Raw genomic sequence first — 8131 nt, forward strand, 5'->3', positions numbered from 1 at the left:
CCAGAAATATACACGATGCTATGATAGAGACAATCTTGTTATAGCCAAAGTCAGACTTCAATTGTAATGTTTATAAACTTGATAATTTTACATTGTTAATGAAAATACCATGGAAATGTACATTCCCTGGTGCTATGTCTTCAGTATGTCTAATGACTGCAGGGGTTCATAATTTAAATATTTTTTTCTTCACACACACAGAAGGGCTAGAAACATAGTTAATAATAGAAATATTTTGTGTATTAAAGCCATTACACTCCTACCCCTATTTCCCCAATGAAAATAGCCATAGGCGCCAACTTCGTGGGTGCTCCAGGGCCAGAGTACCCACAGATTAAAAAATGGTGAGTGCTGAACATCCCCGCCCCCAGCACTTCCCATCCACCACGGTCAGCTATCCTGCAGCATGCAGGAGGTGCTGCGGGGTGGGAGAGGAGCGAGGGCCAGGTGTGCTCTGGGGAGGGATTGGGAGTAGGGCCTGGGCCAGAGCCAGGGATGGGGGAGCACTGCCCATCATATTAGAAACTGCACATATGAAAATAGCTATCCTATCCTGGGTTTGAAAACCAGCCAATTTCTGTATGTTTGTAGTCTATACAGAGAACATTCCCCCCGTATGCTAATATTAGTGGTAGGACAAGGACTCAAAGAGCAATGCACCTGGAAGAAAGAGACCTAGGATTATAGGAAAGGGGGTGGTAGCATGTGGCAGTAAACGGGCACAACAGCAATAAATTACTAATGGCACCTTCTCCTGTAGAAGGTCCTCAGCTGGCTACAGCTGTAATTTTTGTGGTCAGGGCTAATCACTGACTTTGTCAGGACAAAATGGGAAGATAGTATTGAACAGATAAGATTAATCTGGATAATGGCAGGAAAGACTGCTAGAGTTAAACATGACCAGATTCTATCATGCTGTGTGTGTAAGAATTTATGGAAGGAGCTGCTCAACCAACTGTGGTCGTAATCTGAAACTAAAGAAGGCAAGATTTATGGTAGATGGTTTCTTAGCCAAATGATCTAGAAAGGCCAGTGGTATGTGAGCAATTAAGGCAAGGACAGACATTCTTGAGCCTTCTCTACACTAGGAAAATGACCTGCTGCTGAAAATGGCTGTTAGCAAAGGAAAGTCTCAACCACACTTTCTGTAATGGAGCTGAAAATAGTTTAACTGCTAGTGCAGACAGAATAAAACTATTTTCAGCAGTGGGTCAATTTCCATGGGAGACATTACCATATGTGTCTGGTTCTGCTCATTAAGAGGGCGGGTCCCTCTTGCAGCAAGACAGGGTATAGACTATATGACCCTTCCCTTCACAAAATGATCTTGTTTCTCTGTCACCCTTGTTTCAGGGTGCTTTTTCTAATGATGCCTACAAGCATGTGAGCTTAGCAGTCTGTCTATTCAGCACAGCCTTGTTACATTCCATTTTGATGTGTATTTCCATTTCTGTTGTAAATGTAAATCCTGTCCTCCTTCAGAATATCTACAAATGACTGTATGCCATATGCTAGCCATTCCTTCCAGAGCAGAGACCACTTTTGAATCTTAAGCAATGGGCTCAGCTACAAAGATTACTGAGGAAATTAATAGAATGAATTATAAAAAGGCTGCTATTTGATTTACTTTACTCTGTATTTAGAGCTTGGGTATAAGTCTGTAATTTGGATTCAAATTAAAGACCATGTTATCAATTCTAACACCCAGTACTGATTCATACCCCTTAGGAACTCAACAGTATAGTATAGCCACAACTATAATAAGACCTCACCCCATCTATAAAGATTTCTTAACTGTTCTACCTTATCACTCTGTCACCTGTTTCCCTATTACCTTGTAATGGACTGGCTGTTATGGAAAACTATTGCTCTTTCACTGAGTGAGCTGCCTGTTCATCCTGGATTAGAATAGAACATCAGCTGCTGGTGTAGTTCTTTTTAAAGTCCCTTTAAATCTGAACTGCACTCAATATATTGCTTTAGTTAAAAGGAAAGAGTCCCAGTGACCAGCTCTTTACTGAGGCCCAAGAGGTGTTAGGAAAACTTGTTTCTGAGCAGGTGGAGATTTTTTGTAAACCAGGCTAGTTATATTTCTGCAGGAATGAGAAGTCAGTCTGCATGGCATAAATTTTGTTGGTAATGCCTGTGTTCGATTAGCTTGGTTACTCTTATCTCAGTCTGGAGCTACATGATTGGAACATGAGCATTCCCAAACTGAGCAGAAAGTCCTCCAATAAACACAGGATTTCAAGATTTACACAGTTTGGGTTAACAATATGCTGCTGTGAGGTTTTTTTTTAACCCCCCCTCTCAAATTTCTCTAATAGCTGAAGCATTTACAGTATCAGGGAAAAGCCAGGACAATTAATTTTAACAAGTTCTCGCTGTGCTTAGCTGGCTATCTATTAATGACGATAGCCAGTTAGATACCGGCAAGGAAATACTGAAGAGATGCACTCTGCAGCTGAACGGAACAAATTAAAGCTCTCTTCATGTTAACACAGGCAAAGGTGACTTAAAATATTAAGGGAGGGGCTTGAAATAAAAAAATATTGATTAGTCTTATGGAAAATGATTTGGAAAAGAGTGGGATGCGTATAAAAGCATTGCTGCACACAATCATATGAATGCTACAGGAAGATGAAGGTCTGGGATTTCTTCAACTGCAGAGATATGTAAATTGATGCCTTTTGGAAGTGAACTAAAAGCAGTTTTATCCTGGACAGGTTCAGAGTAATAAGGCTCCCTTTTAAGAATCACCTTTATAACAAATACAATTTTGTAAAAAATGTGGGAAGAAGTTTTCTCCTGAACTTTTTTGCTTGGGCAAAGTGAGATCTAACACTCAACTCAAGGTGTTTCTTCATCTGGACTGAATCACAATAACTTTTGAAAACTACAACCATTCAATTCCAAAATTTCAGAGAATGTTATAAGCATCAAAGGCCAGATCAGTATGGATTGTGGCAAAAAAACTGAAATGGGGAAACAAGGGACACATGGAGCCCCAGGCATCTGGTTAGTAGCGCCAGAAGCTTCAACCACCTCTGTAATGGTCTATAGATCAGAGAACCAGTTGTTGATATCCTGGAATCTGTCAATGGCTAATGCAAGGTAATAAGAATAGGTTTTTTAAAAACATTAGGATGAAGAGAATGATGAGGGAAAATGTAGATCTACTTAGTGGAGAGCTAATAATTGATATCAAGAAACATGAGGTGTTTAATGCCTATTTTTCTTCAGGTTTCAGAGTAGCAGCCGTGTTAGTCTGTATTCGCAAAAAGAAAAGGAATACTTGTGGGACCTTAGAGACTAACAAATTTATAAGAGCATAAGCTTTGAGTTGTAGCTCATGAAAGCTTATGCTCTAATAAAGTTGTTAGTCTCTAAGGTGCCACAAGTACTCCTTTTCTTTTTATTTTTCTTCAGTCTTCCTTAAAAAGGTAAAGGGGACCAGATTCTCAACATAATTAGTATTAACAACAAAGCATAAGGAATGCAAGCCAAAATAGGGAAAGAACAGATTAAAGAAATAGTTTAGACATATTCAAGTCAGCATGGCCTGGTGAAATTCATCCTGGGGTACTTAAGGAACTAGCTGAAGCAATCTCAGAACTGTTAGCAATTATCCTTGAAAAATCCTGGAGGATGAGTGAGGTCCCAGGGGACTGGAGAAGGGCAAACATAGTACTTATTTTTAAAAAGAGGAACAAAGAGAACCTTGGGAATTATAGACCAGGCAACCTAACTTTGATACCTGGAAAGATATTGGAACAAATGAATTAACCATAACTTGTAAGCACCTGGAGGATAGTAGGGTTATAAGGAATAGTCAGCATGTTTATTGTCAAGAACAAATCATGTCAAACTAACTAAATTTCTTCTTTGATAGGGATATTGGCCTAGTGTAAGGGGAGAAGTGGTAGCTGCCAGATATCTTGATTTTTAGTAAGGTTTTGGAGACAGTCCTACAAGATATTCTCATAAACACTACAAAATTGTGGTCTGGATTAAATTGTAATGTGGGTGTGCAACTAGTTGAAAGACTATACTCAAAGAGTAGTTATCAATGGTTCACTGTCAAACTGGGAGCATGTTTCTAGTGCAGTCCCACAGGGGTCAGTCCTGTGTCCATTAATATTCAATATTTTCTCTTGGATGACCTTGGATAATGGAAGTGAATGTGCTTATAAAATTCCCAGATGACACCAAGCTGGGAGGAGTTGCAACCACTTTGGATGACAGGATTAGAATTCAAAACAACCGTAACAAATTAAAGAATTGGTCTGAAATCAACAAAATGGAATTCAATAAAGTACAAAGTACTTCACTTAGGAAGGAAAAATCAAATGCACAATTACAAAATGGGGAATAACTGTCTAGGCAGAAGTATTGGTGAAAAGGATCTGGGGGTTATAGTGGATCATAAATTGAATGTGAAGCAGTTGAGAAAAAGGCTAATATCATTCTGGGGTGTGTTAACAAGAGTGGTGTATGCAAGACAGGGAAGGTCATTGTCCTGCTCTACTTGATGCTGGTGAGGGCTCAGCTGAAATAGTGTCCATTTCTGGGCACCACACTTTAGGAAAGATGTGGACAAACTGGAGACAGTCCAGAGGATAGCAACAAAACTGATAGTTTACAAAACCTGACTTATGAAGAAAGGTTGAATTTGGGTTAAGTTTAATCTTGAGAAAAGACTGGGGAGCAGGGGAATATAAGGGATATGAATATATCATAAATATAAAGGGAAGGCTAACCACCTTTAAATCCCCCCTGGCCAGAGAAGAAAACCCTTTCACTTGAAAAGGGTTAAAAAGCTAAAGATTACCTTGCTGGCACCTGACCAAAATGACCAATGAGGAGACAAGATGCTTTCAAAGGTGGGGGTGGAACAGAGGGTTCTCTCTGTCTGTGTTTTTGCCTTTGCTGGGACCAGAGCAGGAATGCAGGTCAGAACTCCTGTAAAAAATCAGTGAGCAATCTAGTTAGATACGCGTCAGATTCTGTTTTGTTTAAATGGCTGATAAAATAAGTTGTGCTGAATGAAATGTATATTCCTGTTTTTGTGTCTTTTTGTAAATTAAGGTTTTGCCTAGAGGGATTCTCTGTTTTGAATCTGATTACCCTGTAAGGTATTTATCATCCTGATTTTACAGAGGTGATTCTTTTACTTTTTCTTCAATTAAAATTCTTCTTTTAAGAACCTGATTTCTCTTTCATTGTTCTTAAGATCCAAGGATTTGGATCTGTGTTCACCTATGCAAATTGGTGAGGATTTTTATCAAGCCCTCCCCAGGAAAAGGGGTGTAGGGCTTGGGGGGGGAATTTTGGGGGGAAAGACGTTTCCAAGCGGGTTCTTTCCTTGTTATATTTGATAGACACTTGGTGGTGGCAGCAATAAAGTCCAGGGACAAAAGGTAAAATAGTTTGTACCCTGGGGAAGTTTTAACCTAAGCTGGTAAAAATAATCTTAGGGGGTTTTTCATGCAGGTCCCCACATCTGTACCCTAGAGTTCAGAGTAGGGAAGGAACCTTGACAAAGGGCTATTCTAAAGAGGAGTATGATCAATTGATTGCCATGTCCACTGGATGTAGGACTAGAAGTAATGGGCTTAATGTGAAGCTAGGGATTTTGAGGTTAGATAGAAGGAAAAACTTTCTAATTCTAAGAAGTTAAGCTCTGGAATATCCTTCTAAGGTAAGTTGTGGAATTCCCATTATTGGAGGCTTTTAAGAATAGGTTGGACAAACTCCTGTTAAAGATGTCTATACTTTCATGATCCTCCCTCAGCAGACAGCTGAACTTGATGACTCCTCAAGGTCCCTTCCAGCCCTACATTTCTAAGATTCTACAATATCCCCAAACTTAACTCTGCCCAGCCTCTCAGTACAAGTTAAAATTCTAACATCCTCAAAGAGATAAGAAAAATGAGTTGGAGGGGGTGCACACACTCCTGGTATAAAGGGGGGAAGGGTGCACACAGAATCCCATGGGGTGGGGGATGGAGAACCTGGTATAGGGAGAATGGGGGTGCAAACTGAGCCCCTGGCTTGGTGTGTATGTCGTACACATAGCACCTGGCATGGTGTGGTGGGCAGAATAGGGAACCTGGCATTGGAGAAAGAGGAAATGAGGAGGTTGACTGGAGCTGGAGTGGCTTCTCCGCGCTCCAGTCAACCTCATTAGTATATCTATCCACTGATCTGAGTAGTCATTATAGTTAACTGCTCTAGTCTGAGAAACATGCTTTCATCTCCCCCATTCTTCCCTCACCAGTAGTTGTGTGCTAGCCCTTCCTTCCTTCTCTTGCCAGGGTCTGTGTACCCCCCCTTCCCCATTGTGCCAGAGTCCTAGTCTCCCCCCATGCCAGGAGCTCTGTGTGCCCCTGTATTTCCTCCTGATCTTTAGGGGCTTTAGAGGTTTTGAAACCAGAAAACAACCAGCATCAGGACAAATGAACCAGAAGTTTGTAGTGGTACATATAGATTTGAGGGACACGGCAACTTTAGGGACTCAATTTTGATGTAATATACTTAGACTTCTGTAAGGTGTTTGACTTGATACTACACAAAGTTTATTAAAAAATTGGAATTTAAAATGGCATCTATTCAATGGATTAAAAACTGGCAGGTCTCAAAATGTAACTATAAATGGAGAATCATCACTGGGCAAGTCTGTTTCGAGTGGATCTCAAGGGATCAGTTCTTGTCCCTGTGCTATTTAAGATTTTTATCAATGACTTGGAAGAAAAAATCAACACTGATAAAGCTTGCAGATGACCCAAAAAAGGGTGAAGTGGTATATCATGAAGAGGACAAATCACTGAATCAGAGTGATACGGTTTGCTTGGTAAACTAGGCACAAACAGTATGTAAATGTATACATCTAGGAACAAAGAACAGAGGCCGTTTTTACACAATGAGGGATTCTATGCTGGAAAGCAGCGACTCTGAAAGATTTGGAGGTCATGGTGGATAATCACTGGAACATGAGCTCCCAGGGTGAGGTTATGGCCAAAAGAGCTAATGCGATCCTGGGATTCACGAACAGGAATCTTGTGTAGGGGTAGAGAGGATATTTGGCATTGCTATAATTGCTTCTGGAATACTGTATCTACTTCTGGTGCTCATCTCCAAGCTTAATGTTGATAAATTGAAGAGAAAATAGAGAAGAGTCAAGGATTACAAAACATGAGCTCAATCTAAGTATCTTAACAAAGAAAGGGGTGTCTATTACTATGTGTAACAAACTACAGGGGGAACAAATATTTAATTGGCTTTCAGCCTAGCAGATAAAAAAATGTCTAACATTAGCCAATGGCTGGAAGTTGAAGTAAGACAAATTCAGAATGGAAATAAGATGTACATTTTAAACAGTAAGTAATTAACCCCTGGGAACAATTTACCAAGGGTCATAGTAGAGTCTCCCATCACTGACAATTTTATAATCAAGATGGGACAATTTTCTAAGACTTTAAGAATTATTTAGGGGAAGTTCTGTGGCCTGTGTTATACAGATCAGATTAGATGATCCCAAAGGTCCCTTCTAGCCTTAGAATCTATAAGCCACACAGGAAGCTTTAGGCAGGAGACAAAGAGAGAGGCATGCTTTCATGGGGAAAAGGGGTTAGCTGCAGCATCATCCAAGATCAGGGGAAAAACTCCGTGGTTCAGAAGTCAAGCCACAAGCTGCAGCAGATCTGGACCCCACCTCCAAAGAGGTGAGAAAACTGAGTTAGGAAAATGCATATAGGGCTTATTATAGAGCTGTGCATTTCTCTTGCTATTATCTTGCTCTTAGAGCTATGGGGTGTTAGAATCCTGTACCAAGTTTTTCTGCTTGCGTATAGCTATTGTGCCTTGAAGAGGTAAACTGTAAAACAGAAAGATCACACCTTTGGCTGGTGTTCTGGAAGAAGTTATAGGTATGGGGGGAGTCTTAGAGTCAGCACTAGTGCCAGAGACTGGACAGTCGGGCCTCACCTAACAAACTTGTGATAACTTATAAGATACTTTACTTCATATAACATGAAATCTCCTAATGCTTCTGACAATGTTAGAGGTGAAGTGAAGGAAGTTCTTGGCTGCACTGAATGATTGAACTTAATGTAGTTTTGATACTCCATAG

The sequence above is a fragment of the Dermochelys coriacea genome, chromosome 12 (assembly GCF_009764565.3).
Source record: "Dermochelys coriacea isolate rDerCor1 chromosome 12, rDerCor1.pri.v4, whole genome shotgun sequence".
Lineage (NCBI taxonomy): Eukaryota > Metazoa > Chordata > Testudines > Dermochelyidae > Dermochelys > Dermochelys coriacea.